The sequence below is a fragment of the Cherax quadricarinatus genome, chromosome 9 (assembly GCF_038502225.1).
Source record: "Cherax quadricarinatus isolate ZL_2023a chromosome 9, ASM3850222v1, whole genome shotgun sequence".
Classification (NCBI taxonomy): domain Eukaryota; kingdom Metazoa; phylum Arthropoda; class Malacostraca; order Decapoda; family Parastacidae; genus Cherax; species Cherax quadricarinatus.
The window spans coordinates 46,022,952-46,043,494 of NC_091300.1; the positions used below are offsets into that span (position 1 = coordinate 46,022,952).

General features: G+C 39.7%; 1 protein-coding gene across 4 annotated transcripts in view; it reads left to right on the forward strand.

Moving 5' to 3' along the window:
- Positions 1–4,038: 4,038 nt before the first annotated feature.
- LOC128685937 (large proline-rich protein BAG6) overlaps positions 4,039–20,543 on the forward strand; it is a 264,734-nt gene continuing 248,229 nt past the window's right edge. For all 4 annotated transcript variants that reach the window (XM_070083407.1, XM_070083409.1, XM_070083410.1 and 1 more), the window contains exon 1: positions 4,039–4,190. The gene's annotated coding sequence lies outside the window, so the exon portion shown is untranslated. The remainder of the gene's footprint in view (positions 4,191–20,543) is intronic.

Below are 20,543 nucleotides of genomic sequence, written 5' to 3' on the forward strand. Positions count from 1 at the left end.
AGGATCCACAGGCATAACACCAGACACAAACATCTGTGACATTCCCCGTGTTCGACTAAACTTTTACAAAAATTCAATGTATTTCAAAGGACCTAAAATCTGGAACACCCTACCTGAAAACTCTAGAACTGCAGACACATTCATCACTTGCAAAACTACAGTTAGAAAACATCTTATCTCCCTGATCCACCCCGACAACTAACTTTTTTTTATATTTTATTTAAAACAATACAATACATTAAATACATAAAAGAACACAGTATCAGTTCTTACACAGAATTATCAATTTCATTGTCAAAAGCATACAGACATTTAACTTTGAGCTGACACAAACTGTCCCTCATCCTCTATGCATTATATCCCATACACCTATGTTAATCAAGATTACACAAAACTACATACTACATACAATATGCATTGTTATTATTATTAACAAAGACGCACCAAGCCTACAATATGCATTTATTTTCCACTTTGTTATTTATAGCAAATCAAAAAACCGTGTCAGACAATGTCAGTACACACAAAAACAAACAAAAAACATTTTAACATATTGATATAGCGAAATTCTGCCGTAGTAAAACATACCGACTACAAAACAGAACGTCGGAGTCATTATAAAACATGTAGGAATAAATCCTATAATCATGTCTATATGTATGTACATACATATGCACATATACACCTACATGTATGCAACCATGCTTTCTTCCCGAACAGACTAGATTATACTAGAAAGAAATACGCAAAAAGACTTATCACTAAATAAACTGGACCTAAACTAAATATGTAACATCCATAACAGAAGTGGCAGACAATGTCTGGTACACACAAAATACATTTTAACACTTAAATATAACAAAATTCTACTGAAAATAACCCACCCAGTTTATGAAAAAAAAAGAGAAGAAACATACCGACTTCCAAACAATCAGTCGAGATATTATAAAACATGTATGAATAAGTATGAATAAGTCCTACAATCATATATATATGTATACATATACACATGCATATACACACATACGTGTGTGTGCACGCGTTCGGACAGAACAAACTGGATTATACATAGAAATATAACGCTAAATGACTAGTCACCAAATAAAATAAAAATATATTACATTCAATAAGAGAACTATACCTAAGACATTGGTTCTCACAAACACACCTACATACACACACACAAAGTTAATGTTACCGATTAAACTCAATTTATTAATATGACCTTTCATACAAAATGAAGGGTATATATAAACCCCAGAAAAATATTTATATATTTTCGTACATAGTTCATAATGTACACCTTCAATATGATATAAAAAGATACGTATGACAAGGATAACTCGATCAACATATTCAAAAGTATAAAACATATCCTCACATATACATATAAATATAAACCCCCTATGCAAAATGGTTCTGATAACAAAAAAGGAAAACAGAAGGTCACATACAACTGTTGACTCTGTGATTTTACAAAATCATAAGGTCTAATACCCCGGTGCCCCCGACGGCTCCCTGCAAATAAACTTTACCCACATCAACTACCTTGCCAACCAATCTACCTTCCTCATCAGGCTTCCAATCACTCCAAGAGGACACACCACTGAAGAGACCAACCCCTTGCCCCTCACCCCGTCGCCAAACGGAGTAGACATTCAACAGTTAGTTCACGATATCCCTCCGGAAAACTAGTTACCCACCTTCCGCCATATAATAGTTTATTCCTACACGCTGTCCTATAAAAACACGCTGTTAACGCCTTTATCCTAATATTTCCCTCCACCTCCCTCATCCCCCAAGAAATATACAAGTAATCAACTATTACGTATCTAATGGCCCTTCCCACCTCTTTGGGCACCCCTCCTATATCTAACATTAAAGCCCTAAGGGGTGATATCTGTCCCCCCCCCCCCAATAACAAGAAAACCCTCTTCAACCACAACCTTACCACCTCCAATTCAGAACAAAAATATTCCACATGAAAAGCCGTTTCAACTTCCCCACAAAAACCGCATGACGCCTCTCTCACAAAACCCATTTGTCTTAGCACCTCTTTCGATGCTAACGTCCCCATAAGAAATCTACATACTAATTCCCTCGCTCTAGCCTGTATTCTTAATTTACTAAATTCCACCCATATCACTCGCCAATCATATGTGGGATACACTGCCATCCCTTGCACTGATTCCTTACGACGACCCACACCCACCAACCGTTTTACCTTGAGTTTTTTAACATTTAGTACCTTTAACATAAACCTCAACATATCCTCACACTCGACTAAGTCCTTGCCACCCCACCATTTGCGGATATCCCCCATCACCTCCCCCACCCGAAGACCCCTTTCCTCCCCTGCCCGAATATACCTCTGCTTCACATACAGTGCCTTCACCCTAGATCCTAATGCCAACAATCCCAATCCTCCCTGTCTTACCGCAGTCATTACCACATCTTTGCCCAACCACGCCCTCCCAAAACCCCACACATACCTTAAGACTCTTCTTTGTAATTCCATAATTTCCTGACTTCGTAAGGGATAAATTTCCGCCACTCCCCACACCTTACTATAAATCAGCATATTTACCACCACAACCCTTTGATGCAAGGTTACATCCCCGGCCCTTAAACTCCGGAGCCTACTCAAAGCTCTGTCCATTACCATTTCTGAATTAACCCTTCTGCTCTCCTGTACATCTGCCAAATACAAAATCCCACAAATCTTTAGCCTTTCTACAGTTATCCAGCCAAACTCCTCCCCCAATGTCCCGCCTACCCAAGCTCCTACCTCCAGCAACCGTGATTTCTGTTTATTAACTCTCATCCCAGTAGCATTCCCAAAAATCTCAATTACCCTTCCCATTTAATGTTAAGAATTAATCTAAGTCTGCTCGAAATGCCTAGCCATGTTAGGTGTCTTAGTGGCCCCCCTCTGTAATTAGTATTTTATAACATGTAAACCACACAATACGCAAAACCTGTAAACCCCACATTGTAACCCTTATAGAGAATAAACTTGAATTGAATTGAATAGGATCTGATATCTGGGTGGAAGGATTGTGTCTGTAATCCTGGTGAATTTCGTTTCTGTGAGTGCTATGATGTCTGGGAAAGTCTCTTTGATTCTTTTATGCTACTCCTGACATTTATTTGTTATTTCAGCTGTGTTTGTATACCAAACCTTCAACTTCTTTTCTAAAACTGTTGTCTGGGGGGTACGTTGGGGTTGGGAGAGCGGGAGACCCGGCGAGAATCTTTGGGGAGGGGGGGTTGCTGTTAAGGTGGAGTTTGTGATGAGGTGGGTAGGGGCAGTGGGTACAGCGTGTGGGTTTTGGGTTAGATTGTACTCACCTAGTTGAGGTTGCAGGGGTCGATTCCAAGCTCCTGGCCCGCCTCTTCACTGGTCGCTACTAGGTGTGTGTGTGTAAAAGTTAATGTGTGTTTGTGTTAATGTGTACTCACCTAATTGTGGTTGCAGGGGTCGAGCATGTGTTAATGTGCATGTTAGTGTTTGTTTGGAGGGTGGGGGACTATAGACATTTCTTATTACCAGGATGTTTCCGTAAACATATTTATATGTATATGATGTGCCTTCATTTCTATTTGTCCTGTGTCACTGTGTGTTCTATATTAATTTATTGTGAACTCTTTGCCTCGTATTTTGAAGTTATTTATATATTTTCCGTTTTTCCTTCTTCATATATGCCAGATGACGCAACCTGTCCAACTGAAATATATAGAAACTTCTTGTATATGTTAGGGCACAGCAGACGCGTTATGTGTGAGTGTACTGACAGTATGTGAGTCATCCATGAAGGCTGTGTAGTAGGTGGAAAATTATCCATAAATGTTGTAAAACAGGATGAAAAGAAGGCGTAGTTAAAGGGTGGTGGAGATGGCAGGAGGAAATATGTTGATAATTTATTTTAAGCCTTAGTTTAGGGTTTAATGTATTCTAGATGTTAGTATAGCGGTGTATTATAGTCATGATAACCCCAGAGCAGTAATTATGTTGTAAAAGTGTGCGTGTATAGTTGTGTACGCAGTGAGATGTTCATTTTATGTTGGGAGAAGAGGGAGACCCCAGCCAGCAGCAGCAGCAGCAGCAGCAGCCAGCCTGACATCCTCACCTGCTGATTATTACCCACTACACACACTCCACAGCCTTCATGAGTACACCCTTATTGTAGGTGAGTGTAGTGTGAGTGTGGGGCAGGAGGGTAGCAACACCTGGGTACACCCACACCTGTCAATATTGAGAACACTTGTGTGTGTAGCCCCACAACACAGCGTCCAGGGGCTGCCAACACCACCCAACCTTCTCTCTAACACAATAATTTATTGTCTAATGTATATCTTGAAGCTATCAACTACAACATGTTCTTTGAGGTGGTAGTTTAATATGTGGTTGATTATACTGGTGATATGAGTTGAGTGTAATATATGGTAGATGTGTGTTAGTGCTACCATGTGATGCATCATAGACCTGAACGTATTGACAACACTGCCACCTATGTTATATATTGACAACACAACCACCTATGTTATATATTGACAACACAACCACCTATGTTATATATTGACAACACAGCCACTTATGTTATATATTGACAACACAACCACCTATGTTATATATTGACAACACAGCCACTTATGTTATATATTGACAACACAACCACCTATGTTATATATTGACAACACAACCACCTATGTTATATATTGACAACACAGCCACTTATGTTATATATTGACAACACAACCACCTATGTTATATATTGACAACACAGCCACTTATGTTATATATTGACAACACAGCCACTTATGTTATATATTGACAACACAGCCACTTATGTTATATATTGACAACACAGCCACTTATGTTATATATTGACAACACAGCCACTTATGTTATATATTGACAACACAGCCACTTATGTTATATATTGACAACACAGCCACTTATGTTATATATTGACACAGCCACTTATGTTATATATTGACAACACAGCCACCTATGTTATATATTGACAACACAGCCACCTATATGTCATATTATCCAGATATATGCCCGGTGGCCTGGTGGCTAAAGCTCCCGCTTCACACGGAGGGCCCGGGTTCGATTTCCGGTGGGTGGAAACATTTCGACACGTTTCTTTACACCTGTAAAGTAAAAGGACACAAGTGCAACTAATGTGACATTTATTGTGGCAACGTTTCGCTCTCCAGGAGCTTTATCAAGCCATTACAAACAATACATGGACACAGAGGGTATATATAGGATCAGAGTGAGGTGAATACTAGTGAGGTACCATTTCGATGTTCACTAGTGGTAGTAGTAGTAGTAGTAGTGGTAGTTACAAAAGTAATACAATATGGTAGAGCAATTAATTCGTACATGAGTAAAAGGATATAAAAGCTATTACTTGGGTAACATAAAAATAGGTTGGACAAATATAGACTGGAATGAGGCAGCTTGTTTCAGTGTTCACTCTCTGTGCTTTGTGTAGTATATACCTGTTATACTACACAAAGCACAGAGAGTGAACACTGAAACAAGCTGCCTCATTCCAGTCTATATTTGTCCAACCTATTTTTATGTTACCCAAGTAATAGCTTTTATATCCTTTTATTCATGTACGAATTAATTGCTCTACCATATTGTATTACTTTTGTAACTACCACTACTACTACCACTAGTGAACATCGAAATGGTACCTCACTAGTATTCACCTCACTCTGATCCTATATATACCCTCTGTGTCCATGTATTGTTTGTAATGGCTTGATAAAGCTCCTGGAGAGCGAAACGTTGCCACAATAAATGTCACATTAGTTGCACTTGTGTCCTTTTACTTTACATATTGTCGGTAATTCTACCAACTTTATTACATTCTTTACACCTGTTGTCCTGTTCACCTAGCAGCAAATAGGTACCTGGGTGTTAGTCGACTGGTGTGGGTCGCATCCTGGGGGACAAGATTAAGGACCCCAATGGAAATAAGTTAGACAGTCCTCGATGACGCACTGACTTTCTTGGGTTATCCTGGGTGGCTAACCCTCCAGGGTTAAAAATCCGAACGAAATCTTATTTTATCTTATCTTATCACAAGTCTGGGTTAAGTAATATGTTAGGGACAACAGTCTTACCAAACATTATAATACTTTACTGACATTAAAGAGGTAGAATTACTACTGCTAACATTTGTAACAATTTAAGATTAAAACTTTTCACAGACCGGGCCGCGGGGGCGTTGACCCCCGAAACTCTCTCCAGGTAAACTCCAGGTAATACAGTGGACCCCCGGTTAACGAACTTTTTTCATTCCAGTAGCATGTTCAGGTGCCAGTACTGACCGAATTTTTTCCCATAAGGAATATTGTGAAGTAGATTAGTCCATTTCAGACCCCCAAACATACATGTACAAACGCACTTACATAAATACACTTACATAATTGGTCGCATTTGGAGGTGATCGTTAAGTGGGGGTCCACTGTATATGTGGAATCTTTCCGCTAAGCTCATTTCATCTATCAGTTTAATGTAATATATTTCTTGTGAAAAAATTCATCTTCACACATTTTTTGACTATTGGGTTATTGTGTTAAATCTTTGTAAATGACATCCCCCACTCGTCTATTTGCAGAGTAAAAACATTAACTACATTAAATCTCGGATATCTTGGAGTAGATGTACCCTTCAATAAATTCACACCACAACTAAATAAGAGTTCAGAGATAGGCTAACTGCTCTCATACCTGTTGCTGGATACAACCCCAACTGTGATGCTAATGTGAGAATAGTGAGTGATGTACATAGTCTAAATTAAATACCTAATTGATAATTAATTATTCTGCATGGATGTTAATATTAGCTAAGGATAATTCCCTCTGGCCGTTTGGTTAATGCAAAATGAAGCCCTTGGAATTATTCTTGGTTGTCCTAAATCTACCAAGGTTCTTAATATGAAGGAGGAGCTTGGTCTTTTTAGCATAGACAGCCGGTGTGGTAGTTTTTTTTTTTTATTGAGTGATTTATTGCATGGCTGAATTTCAGGATTTTGTATGTGTGTGTGCGTGTGTGCATGTGCGTGTGTTCATGTGCGTGTGCGTGCGTGTGCATGTGCGTGCGCAGATTGAGGGAAAAATATAGGTGGTATGCTATAGCAGTCTGCTGGCACATAGCTACCTGTACTTGTTCGGCCACCTGCTTGCTGGATAGCTACTCCCTTGTGCATTTTGTATGTGCTGCATATGTTTTTTTTTTTTCTAACAGCAGCTTTTGACGTACCAATTTTTTTTTTATTAGAGGTCTGCCAAAGCCTTGGTGAAATTCAACCCTTCAATAGTGGTATTCTTGGAAAGGAAGCTTCTAGTAGGTATAGCAAGATTTTTCATTTTTCTTCCACATTGAAAAAGCAAATTTTATTTATGAATCAAGCAAGACTGAATTGAGTGGATTCTGTTAACCCTTTCAGGATACGTGCGGTAGTTCTACGGCCTTGAGTTGATGGTCCAAACCGTAGATCTACACCATGAGCTCAGCTCACTCTGATAAACTGTGAGTGGTAAATTTGGGCCTAGATGTGAGACTGATGCAGTGGTTGGAGAAGTGGCAGATGCAGTTTAATATAGACAAATGCAAGGTTCTAAATGTTGGACAGGAAAATCCCATTCCACATATAATCTAAATGATGTAGATCTTAATATTACGGGTTGCGAAAGGGATTTAGTAGCTGTGGTTAGTAGTAATCTAAAACCAAGACAACAGTGCAGTAGTGTTCACAATAAAGCTAACAGAATCCTTGGCTTCTTAGCAAGAAGTATAAATAATAGGAGTCCTCAGGTTGTTCTTCAACTCTGTATATCTTTGGTTAGGCCTCATTTAGATTATGCTGCACAGTTTTGGTCACCGTATTACAGAATGGATATAAATGCACTGGAAAACGTACAAAGGAGGATGACAAAGTTGATCCCATGTATCAGAAACCTTCCCTATGAGGATAGACTGAGGGCCCTGAACCTGCACTCTCTAGGAAGGCGTAGAATTAGGGGGGATATGATTGCGGTATTTAAACAGAAAACGGGAATTAATAAAGGGGATGTAAATAATGCGCTAAAAATATCTAACATAGACAGAACTTGCAGCAGTGGCTTTAAATTGGAAAAATTCAGATTCAGGAAGGATATAGGAAAGCACTGGTTTAGTAATAGAGTTGTGGTTGAGTGGAACAAACTCCCGAGTACCGTCATAGATGCTAAGACATTGTGTAATTTTAAAAATAGGTTGGATAAATACACGAGTGGGTGTGGGTGGGTGCGAGTTGGACCTGACTAGCTTGTGCTACTAGGTCAGATGCACTGCTCCTCCCTTAAGTGACATGTCTGACCTCACTAGGTCAAGGCATTGGCTTAAGCCGGTGGGAGAACTGGAGCTGCCTCACATAGGCTAGTAGACCTGTTGAAGTGTTCCTTCTTTCTTATGTTCTTATGTGTGCACCACATAAAACAAATCCTGCAGCACACAGTGCATAATGAGAGAAAAAAACTGAGACCGTAATTTTTTATTAAAACAGTGAATTTGCAGTGTTTTTCATATGTTTTTTATAGTTGTATTTGTGATTTATATTTATAGTTGTATTTGTCATTTGATAGAAAGGAAGATATATTACAGAAATAGAGATGATTTTGATTGGTTTTAGTACTGGGATTTGGCTTGAAACCGAGCTCAAAGTAGCGGAAATGTTAAATTTTTGCCGATGTAAACAAATGACCTCACACGACTAATACACGCCAGCTGGTGGGTCTAATATACTTTCACAAATATGGTGATATTATTTATACAATTATTACAGTATTGCATAAGAGTAAATCTTCTATTGTTTGGTTTGAATAAAAACTCTGTGAATGAAAAATCAAAATGGAATTAATTTGTAAAGCCTGAAAACATAACTAATGAACAGAGGAAATGTTAGTTTAGTGCTGGGAATGCCTGCATTGTTTATTGTGAAACCTATTTTGAAATTGGAATATTTTGAACTTTGCGTTAAATTGGCCAAATTACCAATTTCCGATCATTTTATTTTGTAGTTGAAATGGTTGACTTGGCGATTTCTTGTGCTCAGTCAATAGAATAGAAGTAATACTTGTGAAATAGCTAAGAATTTGGTCAACTGGAATAATGTAATTGGCCTAAAATGGGAGTCAAAGCCGGCAAAAACACTGATGCGTAAATATCGCTGACACGTCAAAATTTGTGAGAGCATAATTTCATAAATTTTCCATCAAATTGCGTACTTTTTGTCTTATTACCTTCAGAAAAAGATTCTCTACCATTTCATAAGAAAAAATAAAATTTTTTAAAATTCTTGGACCCTGTTGCACACTTTGAAATTTGTCCTCTGGACCCGGAAAGGGCTAAAAGGTAAAGATATTATGGTGTTGAAGTTAGCGAGAAATGATCACTTGTTGGCAACATTGATGTAAGTGCATCAGTGATATTTTCGTTTTACAGTATACAGTGGAACCTCTGTTGTTGAACTTTAATTTGTTCCAGATGTCATTTCGACAACCAAAATGGACGACACCCAAAACAATTTTTCCCATAAAGAATAATGTAAATAGAATTAATCCATTCCAGACCCCAAATGACAATACAGTGGTACCTCGTTTATCATAATTAATCCGTTCCTGGAAGTGCTACTATTATCGAAATTTACGATTTTCGAATCAATTTTCCTCATAAGAAATAATGTAAATACAATTAATCCGTTCCTGACACCCAGAAGTACTAAAACAAAAAATTTTTTTAAATGAAATATAGATATAGTATATAAACAATACAATGGGACATGATGAATGAAACATTAACAGCATAACACTTACCTTTATTGGCAATTCTTCTTAGTGTATGGAAGACTGGAGGAGGAGATAGATTGGATTATTTACAGTTTAGAAGGGGAATCCCCTTCCATCAACACTTCAGGTACCAATTGCTTTTCTGGGGTTACTTCTCTTCTCTGTTTCTTAATGCCACTAGGACCAGCTTGAGTCACTGGAGTCCTGTCTCACAAAATAACTGTCCAGAGAGCTCTGTTTCTGGCGTCTCTATAACACTTCCCTAAAATGGGCCAAGACTTTGTCACTGTACATGTTGCCAACATGGCTTGCAACAGCCTTGTCAGGGTGATGTTTCTTCATAAATCTTTCCATCTTTCCCCACATTTCAAAAATCTCCTTAATTTCTGAAGAAGGCAACTTCTTCCATCTTTCTTCCTCCTCTGCAGCTGTGATCTGTTGCTCTTTCTGTTGAAGCTCTTGCAGCTCCTCAGTGGTGAGCTCTTCATTGTGGTCTTCCACCAACTTTTCCACATCCTCCAGACTCGCATCCAACCCCATGGAACTCCCCAGTGCCACAATAGATTTCACAACTGACATAGGCTCCTCAGGGTCAGCCCCAAACCCTTCAAAATCCCTCTTGTGGACACAATCTGGCTACAATTTTCTCCAAGCAGAGTTTAAAGTCCTGGTAGTCACTCCCTCCCAAGCCTTACCTACAAGACTTATGCAATGGAGGATGCTGAAGTGTTCTCTCCAAAAATCTCTTAGGGTCAAGTGAGTGTCTGAGGTCACATTCAAGCACCTTTGAAGCATTGGTGTAGTTTTTTAAAGTTTGCAATGACCTTCTGGTCCATGGGCTGGAGGAGAGGAGTGGTATTAGGTCATCCAAGTTTGGAGGATGAGCAGGTGCATTGTCCATTACTAGGAGGCAGTTGAGATCCAATTTCTTCTCCAGGAGGTAATTCTTCACACTAGGGCCAAACACTTCATTGAACCACTCGACGAAAATTTCCCTCGTGACCCATGCCTTACTATTAGATTTCCAAAACACACACACTTTACTCTTCATAACATTGGTTTTCCTGAACACTGGGATTTTCAGAATGGTGCACTAGTAACGGCTTCACTTTGAAATCCCCACTAGCATTAGCACTGAACATGAGTGTCAGCCTTTCTTTCATAGGCTTGTGTCCTGGCAGTGCCTTTTCCTCCTGAGTAATGTAGGTCCTCTTCAGCATTTTCTTCCAAAAGAGGCCTGTTTCGTCACAATTGAACACTTGTTCAGGTTTCAGTCCTTCAGCCTCTATGTACTCCTTGAATTCATGCACATAGTTTTCAGCCGCTTTGTGGTCCGAACTGGCAGCCTCACTGTGCCTTACCACACTGTGTATGCCAGTACGGTTCTTAAATCTCTGAAACCAACCTTTGCTGGCCTTAAGTTCACTCACATCACCACTAGTTGCAGGCAATTTCTTTACCAGATCGTCGTGCAATTGCCTAGCCTTTTCACAAATAATCGACGTCATAAGATTATCTCCTGCTAATTGTTTCTCGTTTATCTCCTGCTAATTGTTTCTCGTTTATCCACACCAATAATAACTTCTCAACCTCTTTGAGTACTGGTGATCTCATTTTTGTCAGCATATTTACCCCCTTTGCAACAACAGCGTCCTTGATTTCCTTTTTCTTGGCCACGATGGAAGCTATGGTTGTATGGGGTTTGTTATACATCCTGGCCAGTTCGGCCATACGTACACCACTTTCATATTGTTCAATGATGTTTTTCTTAAATTCAATCGTATTTCTCACCTTTACCAAAGGATTGGCACTAGAAGCTTTCTTTGGAGCCATGGTAGCTTATTTAGTAGTTGCAAGCACTGAAATGAATAGAATATTATGAAATATTTTGTACGAGCAAGTGAGGGGACTGTCGCTCACTGGTAAACAATGCCACACTGGCTGGGAAGGGAGGCCGGGGCGGCTCAGAGCGTGAGTACGCGTCCCGGACGAATGACTATTCGCGTGTCAATCTACGATTAGTGAGCCAATGTTTTGACGAAAATATCATTACGATTTCCGAAAATTACGACTATTGAGCCCTACGATTATCAAGGGACCACTGTATAATAATTTCTTAATAATAATGTTCTAAGTACATAAAACAATGTACAGGTCCTCCATCACAAATCCAGCATCATTGGGACCTGTAGTGTGCCGGATTACTGAGTTTGCTGGATTACAGAGTGGTTAGGTTAGAATACAGTGGTCCCTCAATAATCGTCCGGCCTGAAAGTCGTCCATTTCGGAAATACATGTAGTCCTGTTTTTTCGTCAAAATATTGCTCGCAAATGGTCCGGTAACTCGCTAATAGTCCTTCATCCCGGACGCGTACTCATGGTCTGAGCTGCCTCGGCCTTTCCTTCCCAGCCAGTGTGCCATTGTTTACCAGTGAGCGACTGTCCCCTCACGTGCTCCAGCGAAATATTTCATAATATCCAATTTATTTTAGTGCCTGCAAGTTATTTAAGTGCTAAATAAGCTACCATGGCTCCAAAGAAAGCTCCTGGTGCCAAGCCTTTGGTAAAGAAGGTGAGAAATGCGATTGAATTTAAGAAAAACATCATTGAACAATATGATAGTGGCGTATGTGTGGGCGAACTGGCCAGGATGTATAACAAATCCCGTACAACCATATCTTCCATCATAGCCAAGAAAAAGAAAATCAAGGATGCTGTTGTTGCAAAGGGGGTAAATATGCTGACAAAAATGAGATCACCAGTACTCGAAGATGTTGAGAAGTTATTACTGTATTGGTGTGGATAAATGAGAAACAATTAGCAGGAGATAGTCTTATGACGTCGCTTATTTGTGAAAAGGCTAGGCACTTGCATGACGATTTGGTAAAGAAATTGCCTGCAACTAGTGGTAATGTGAGTGAATTTAAGGCCAGCAAAGGCTGGTTTGAGAGATTTAAGAAGTGTACTGGCATATACAGTGTGGTTAGGCATGGTGAGGCTGCCAGTTCGGACCACAAGGCGGCTGAAAAATATTTTTATTTTTTATTATCACACTGGCCGATTCCCACCAAGGCAGGGTGGCCCGAAAAAGAAAAACTTTCACCATCATTCACTCCATCACTGTTTTGCCAGAAGGGTGCTTTACACTACAGTTTTTAAACTGCAACATTAACACCCCTCCTTCAGAGTGCAGGCACTGTACTTCCCATCTCCAGGACTCAAGTCCGGCCTGCCGGTTTCCCTGAACCCCTTCATAAATGTTACTTTGCTCACACTCCAACAGCACGTCAAGTATTAAAAACCATTTGTCTCCATTCACTCCTATCAAACACGCTCATGCATACCTGCTGGAAGTCCAAGCCCCTCGCACACAAAACCTCCTTTACCCCCTCTCTCCAACCTTTCCTAGGCCGACCCCTACCCCGCCTTCCTTCCACTACAGACTGATACACTCTTGAAGTCATTCTGTTTCGCTCCATTCTCTCTACATGTCCGAACCACCTCAACAACCCTTCCTCAGCCCTCTGGACAACAGTTTTGGTAATCCCGCACCTCCTCCTAACTTCCAAACTACGAATTCTCTGCATTATATTCACACCACACATTGCCCTCAGACATGACATCTCCACTGCCTCCAGCCTTCTCCTCGCTGCAACATTCATCACCCATGCTTCACACCCATATAAGAGCGTTGGTAAAACTATACTCTCATACATTCCCCTCTTTGCCTCCAAGGACAAAGTTCTTTGTCTCCACAGACTCCTAAGTGCACCACTCACTCTTTTTCCCTCATCAATTCTATGATTCACCTCATCTTTCATAGACCCATCCGCTGACACGTCCACTCCCAAATATCTGAATACATTTACCTCCTCCATACTCTCTCCCTCCAATCTGATATTCAATCTTTCATCACCTAATCTTTTTGTTATCCTCATAACCTTACTCTTTCCTGTATTCACCTTTAATTTTCTTCTTTTGCACACCCTACCAAATTCATCCACCAATCTCTGCAACTTCTCTTCAGAATCTCCCAAGAGCACAGTGTCATCAGCAAAGAGCAGCTGTGACAACTCCCACTTTGTGTGTGATTCTTTATCTTTTAACTCCACGCCTCTTGTCAAGACCCTCGCATTTACTTCTCTTACAACCCCATCTATAAATATATTAAACAACCACGGTGACATAACACATCCTTGTCTAAGGCCTACTTTTACTGGGAAATAATTTCCCTCTTTCCTACATACTCTAACTTGAGCCTCATTATCCTCGTAAAAACTCTTCACTGCTTTCAGTAACCTACCTCCTACACCATACACTTGCAACATCTGCCACATTGCCCCCCTATCCACCCTGTCATACGCCTTTTCCAAATCCATTAATGCCACAAAGACCTCTTTAGCCTTATCTAAATACTGTTCACTTATATGTTTCACTGTAAACACCTGGTCCACACACCCCCTACCTTTCCTAAAGCCTCCTTGTTCATCTGCTATCCTATTCTCCGTCTTACTCTTAATTCTTTCAATAATAACTCTACCATACACTTTACCAGGTATACTCAGCAGACTTATCCCCCTATAATTTTTGCACTCTCTTTTATCCCCTTTGCCTTTATACAAAGGAACTATGCATGCTCTCTGCCAATCCCTAGGTACCTTACCCTCTTCCATACATTTATTAAATAATTGCACCAACCACTCCAAAACTATATCCCCACCTGCTTTTAACATTTCTATCTTTATCCCATCAATCCCGGCTGCCTTACCCCCTTTCATTTTACCTACTGCCTCACGAACTTCCCCCACACTCACAACTGGCTCTTCTTCACTCCTACAAGATGTTATTCCTCCTTGCCCTATACACGAAATCACAGCTGAAAAATATGTGCATGAATTCAAGGAGTACATAAACAGTGAAGGGTTGAAACCTGAACAAGTGTTCAATTGTGATGAAACAGGCCTCTTTTGGAAGAAAATGCCAAAGAGGACCTACATTTCTCAGGAAGAAAAGGTGCTGCAAGGACACGATTCTATGAAAGACAGGCTGTGCTAATGCTAGTGGGGATTTCAAAGTGAAGCCGTTACTAGTGTACCATTCTGAAAATCCCAGAGTGTTCAAGAAAAACTATGTTATGAAGAGTAAATTGTGTGTGTTTGGAGATCTAATAGTAAGGCATGGGTCACAAGGGACATTTTCGTCGAGTAGTTCAACGAAGTGTTTGGCCCTAGTGTGAAGAATTACCTCCTGGAAAAGAAATTGGATCTCAAGTGCCTCCTAGTAATGGACAATGCACCTGCTCATCCTCCATTCTTGGATGACCTAATTCTGAAGGAGTTTGGGTTCATCACAGTAAAGTTCTTGCCCCCGAATACTACTACTCTCCTCCAGCCCATGGACCAGCAGGTCATTGCAAACTCTACTCCAAAGTAATGTTTGAAAGGTGCTTGAATGTGACCTCAGACACTCACTTGACCCTACGAGATTTTTGGAAAGAACACTTCAGTATTCTCCATTGCATAAGCCTTATAGGTAAGCCTTGGGAGGGAGTGACTACCAGGACTTTGAACTCTGCTTGGAGAAAATTGTGGCCAGATTGTGTCCACAAGAGGGATTTTGAAGGGTTTGGGGCTGACCCTGATGAGCCTATGTCAGTTGTTAAATCTATTGTGGCACTGGGGAGTTCCAAGGGTTGGATGTGAATTTAGAGGATGTGGAAGAGTTGGTGGAGGACCACAACAAAGAGCTAACCACTGAGGAGCTGCAAGAGCTTCAGCAGGAAGAGCAACAGATCACAGCTCAGAATCTTGCTGCAGAGGAGGAGGAAGAGAGATGGAGGAAGGTGCCTTCTTCAGAAATTAATGAGATTTTTGAAATGTGGGGTAGGATGGAAAGATTTATGGAGAAACATCACCCAGAGAAGGATGTTGCAAGTCATATCGGCAACTTGTACAGTGACAGAGCCTTGGCCTATTTTAGGGAAGTTTTAAAGAGACGCCAGAAACAGAACTCTGGACAGTTTTTTTTTTTACAAGACAGGACTCCAGTGACTCTCAAGGTGGTCCTAGTGGCATTAAGAAACAGAGAAGAGAAGTAACCCCAGAAAAGCAATTGGTACCCGAGGTGTTGATGGAAGGGGATTCCCCTTCCAAACAGTAAATCATCCAATCTGTCTCCTTCTCCAGTCTTCCATACACAAAGAAGAATCGCCAATAAAGATAAGTGTTATTCTGTTAATGTTTAATTCATCATGTGCCACTGTATTGTTTATGTACTACATCTATATTTCATGTAAAAATATTTTTTGTTTTAATACTTCTGGGTGTCAGGAACGGATTAATTGAATTTACATTATTTCTTATGGGGAAAATTGATTCGTAAATTGTCCATTTCGATAATAGCCCCACTTCCAGGAACAGATTATGGACGATTATTGAGGGACCACTGTACACTTAATAAAATTAACCAACTTGACTTGCACAGTTCACTGAACGTCGGCAAAAATCGAACATTTCCGCTACTTTGAGCTCGATTTCAAGGTACTTTTCGTCATGAAAGCAATCAAAATTGTCTATTTCTGTAATATATCTTCCATTCTATCAAATGAGTCCAAAAAAATGAGAATACAATCATAAAAACCATATGAAAATAGTATACTGCAAAGAGGCGGCTAATGGCTGAGAAGTGAACTCCCTTATTTATCGTCTGTCTTTTTTATTTTTGTTGTACGTTAAGAAGCATCTTTCCATCATACATTGCCCAAGTTTCAATGAGATAGCCCAACAAACAACCGAGAGAAAAAAAATATTTAACAAAAATCATATATGGCAAGTCCAAGCCAGGTACTGGAAATAAGTCACTTTGTCTGACTTTTCTGGGTTATCCTAGGTTCTCTATACATACACTGCTATGTATGATGATCTATGTCACTGTATTTGTGTATACCTGAATAAACTTACTTACTTCTAGTCTGTCAACTGAGTACAAGAAACCACCCATTCACTTATTTCAACTACCCAATTAAGTGGTCAGAAATTGGCAATTTGGCCGATTTCACACAAATTTCAACAGATGCCAATTTCAAAATAGGGTCCAGAATAAACAATGAAGACATTCCTGGCACTAAAATAACATTTTCTCTGTTCATTAGTCATGGCTACATGCCCCTCTTATATTACTCTTGCTTTTCATTTGGAATTTTTATTCACACAAAAAAATAGAAGATTTACTGTTATGCAGACTGCTGAATTATTGTAATAATTGTATAAATAATGTCAACCCATTCTTGACTACGTATTGGAATTTGGACTGGCAGGTGGACAGGTATTGGATGGTGATGTCATTTGTTTACTCTTGAGCTTCGCTAAAGAATAGAACATTTTCGCTATTGTGAGCGCAATTTCAAGGTACTTTTCGTCATGAAAGCAATCAAAATCATATCTATTTCTGTAATATATCTTTCATTCTATCAAATGAGACTGAAAAAATGAGAATATAACCATAAAAATCATACAAAAATATACCGCTAAGTGGCCGCTAATGGCTGAGAAGTGAACTCCGCTATTTTTGGTCTGATTCCTTTCATTTTTGGTGTATGTTAAGAAGTATCTTTCCATCATATATTGCCCAAGTTTGAATAAGATAACCCAACAAACAACTGAGAAAAACATAATAATATAATAATATCTTTATTTACTACGTACATGTACAAGGTATACAGGCCTAGCTGACATCAGTGACATACTACTGTATAGAAAGCCACTTGTTATGCAGAGTATTTCAAGAGAATTAGGTCAGTGTCCCAGGATAACACCCACACTAGTCGGCTAACACCCAGGTACCCATTTACTGATGGTTAAACATAGACAACAGGTGTAAAGAAACACTCCTAATGTTTATACCCTGGCTGGGAATCGAATATTTACCAAAAATCATATATGGCTAACCCAAGCCAGGTACTAAAAATAAGCCATGTTGACTTTTTTTGGTTTATCCTAGGTTCTCTACACATACGCTGCTGTGTGTGATAATCTATATAGAGAAAATAACTTTTTTGTTTCAGGTTTATGGTGCAGTACGAGTGTATATCACAGTTAGCCCTGTGCTACACTCTGTTTTCTCTAATACACGTATAAGCCCCAAGACAGGGGTAGGAGAATGGTATTTGTATACCATATCCTCTTCATACCTCCGTCGAACTGCTCGGTGTTATGCCAAATATTATTCATTCTGAAGTATTTAACATGTTTTATGTTATTTATATTGTTTCTTATGTCATATTAGATCAGTTGTGATAGGCAAATAAGCTGTAGTGTTGATATTAGCGTAATAATAAAGCATATTCTCCTGCTTCATGAGACTGAGCTCTTGGCAACCGACAGTGGCTTCAAAGCCACCTTATCTTTAATGGCTAATGTACTGTGTAGGTGCTTTACATAATGAGAAGCATTTCTTTTATTCATTGGAACCATGGCTAGGGCTAAAAGTAAGCAGGTTAAAACAATAAATGGAGACGTGACTAATGAACAGAGAAAATGTTATTTTAGTGCCAGGAATGTCTGCATTGTTTATTCTGGACCCTATTTTGAAATTGGCTTTTCTTGGATTTTGTGTGAAATTGGCCAAATTAGTACAGTGGACCCCCGCATAACGATGGCATCGCATAGCGATTTTTCCGCATAACGATTACTTTTATCGCAAAATTTTTGCCCCGCATACCGATTAAAAACCCGCATACCGATTTTCGTCCGAGACGCGTCCAATGTGCCCTCACATGTGCCGGCCGTCCCATTGTTTACCAGCCAGCCTCCGCGGTAACATCCAAGCATACACTCGGAATATTTCGTATTATTACAGTGTTTTCGGTGGTGTTTCTGGAAAATAAGTGACCATGGGCCCCAAGAAAGCTTCTAGTGCCAACCCTGTGGTAAAAAGGGTGAGAATTAGTATGGAAATTAAGAAAGATTTTGAAGGGTTTGGGGCTAACCCTGAGAAGCCTATGCCAGTTGTGGAATCCATTGTGCCTACTTCAAAGATTAAGGAAATGTGTGCAGAGTGGTTTGAACTGCAAACCTTTATAGATGAAAATCACCCTGACACAGCTGTTGCAAGCCGTGCTTGTGACTATTTCAATGACAATGTTATGGCCCATTTTAGGAAAGTCTTGAAGAAACGGGAGGTACAGAGCTCTATGGACAGATTTGTTGTGCGACAGAGGTCCAGTGACTCTGAAGCTGGTCCTAGTGGCATTAAAAGAAGAAGGGAAGTAACCCCAGAAAAGGACTTGCTACCTCAAGTCCTAATGGAAGGGGATTCCCCTTCTAAACAGTAAGAAGATAATGCTCTCCCCTCCTCCCATCCCATCAATCATCACCAGATCTTCAATAAAAGTAAGTGTCATGTAATTGTGCATGCCTTTTTCAGTTTGTGTGTATTAAAATTAACATTTCATGTGGTAAAAAAAATTTTTTTTCATACTTTTGGGCGTCTTGCACGGATTAATTTTATTTCCATTATTTCTTATGGGGAAAATTAATTCGCATAACGATTATTTCGCATAACGATGAGCCCTCTTGCACGGATTAAAATCGTTAACCGGGGGTCCACTGTAATTGAAATGGGTAAATGGGCAGTTTCTTGTACTCAGTCGATAGAACGAAAGGAGTTCTAGTGAAATAGCTACAGGTTTGGTTGACTGGAGCAAAGGAATTGACCCAAAATAGGGCTCAAATTAGGCAAAATCGCTGATGTGTAAATATCCCTGAGACTGCTAGCTTCCCAATAGTGTAATTCCGTAAGTTTCCCATCAGATGTCATACTTTTGGTTTCATTACCTTCAGAAAAAGGTTCTCTATCATTTCATGAATTTTTTTTTTTTTTAAATTTGACCTTGGGAGTGTTGTCAGTCGACAACCAAGATCATGTATGAAAACCAGGACATTTTTTTCTCAAATTCATTTTTCAAAAACCGATTTATTCGAGAAGTAGTGCGTTGGACAACTGAAGTTCCACTGTAATAACTTCAAATTATTTGTTTTTCAGTTTATTTATTGTTTTTAATGTTTAACTCTACACTAGTTTCTTACAACATTAGATGTGTTTCAAGGTGTTGTAAATCTCAAGCTTTTCTTCCACTACAGATTTATTCACTCTCCAAGTCATTCTATATTGCTTCAGCCTTTCTAAATGTTCAAACTATCTCGGCAACCCCCTCCTCAGCCTTCTAGATAATTCTTTTAGCACCTCCAAGTAATGATTTCTCTGCATAATATTTACACCACACATTGCCCTCAGACAACTTCTCCACTGCCTCCAGCCTCTTCCTTGCTGCAACATTCACAAGTCATGACTTAAGAAATCGTAATGACACGATTGCAAATAAACCATACCCCCGGCCGGGATTGAACCCGCGGTCATAGAGTCTCAAAACTCCAGCCCGTCGCGCTAGCCACTAGACCAGCTAGCCACAATAAGATTCATCCAACTAGGTATATTTCTACACCATAGGAAAGTTAGCACAGGCACCTCTGTGACCACAAATGCAAGTTTTTACAGACGAATCTCCAGCTAGCGTGGCCGTGACGAACTCTAGCTCAAGTCCCTTCACTGCCGTCAACATGACTTAAGAAATCGTAATGACACGATTGCAAATAAACCATACCCCCGGCCGGGATTGAACCCGCGGTCAT